General features: G+C 27.4%; 1 protein-coding gene across 1 annotated transcript in view; it reads left to right on the top strand.

Annotated features, from left to right (window-relative positions):
* Positions 1–402, top strand: part of LOC119585868 (serine/threonine-protein kinase OSR1-like) — a gene marked incomplete in the record, with an annotated part of 62,819 nt that overhangs the window by 51,357 nt on the left and 11,060 nt on the right.

Below are 402 nucleotides of genomic sequence, written 5' to 3'. Positions count from 1 at the left end.
CTATCATTATGTTGATGCAGAACTCACTTGTAGTTTTTTTCCACTTTAGAGTTTGATTTTTCAAATTTTAAAATCATGATTCTCAAATTCTTTCATTTTGATTAAAAGCAATTTATAATGCCTTTCGAAACTGAAGTCAAGGATGATAATTATAGTATATTTTGCATTTTTTATAATCCAAATACATCCAGTTTTTAATCAGTCTTAGAAAAATCTAAACAAATATCAAATATTTACTGTAAGTTTTGCTTTGATGAAGGTTTCAGAAACTCATTCATGAATCCGACAAAGAAAAAAAAGTTTACTTGCAAGTGATTGTTTCAGTTTTTAAGTTTACTTTTTATTCTTGCTAGACTTGGGGTAGATGGATAAGGTGCTTCTATTTTGGCATCTTTAACTTGT

Source organism: Penaeus monodon, chromosome 20 (assembly GCF_015228065.2).
Source record: "Penaeus monodon isolate SGIC_2016 chromosome 20, NSTDA_Pmon_1, whole genome shotgun sequence".
Taxonomy (NCBI): Eukaryota; Metazoa; Arthropoda; class Malacostraca; order Decapoda; family Penaeidae; genus Penaeus; species Penaeus monodon.
Note: the sequence above shows the minus strand (reverse complement) of the source record. Positions and strands in the feature narration are given on the sequence as shown.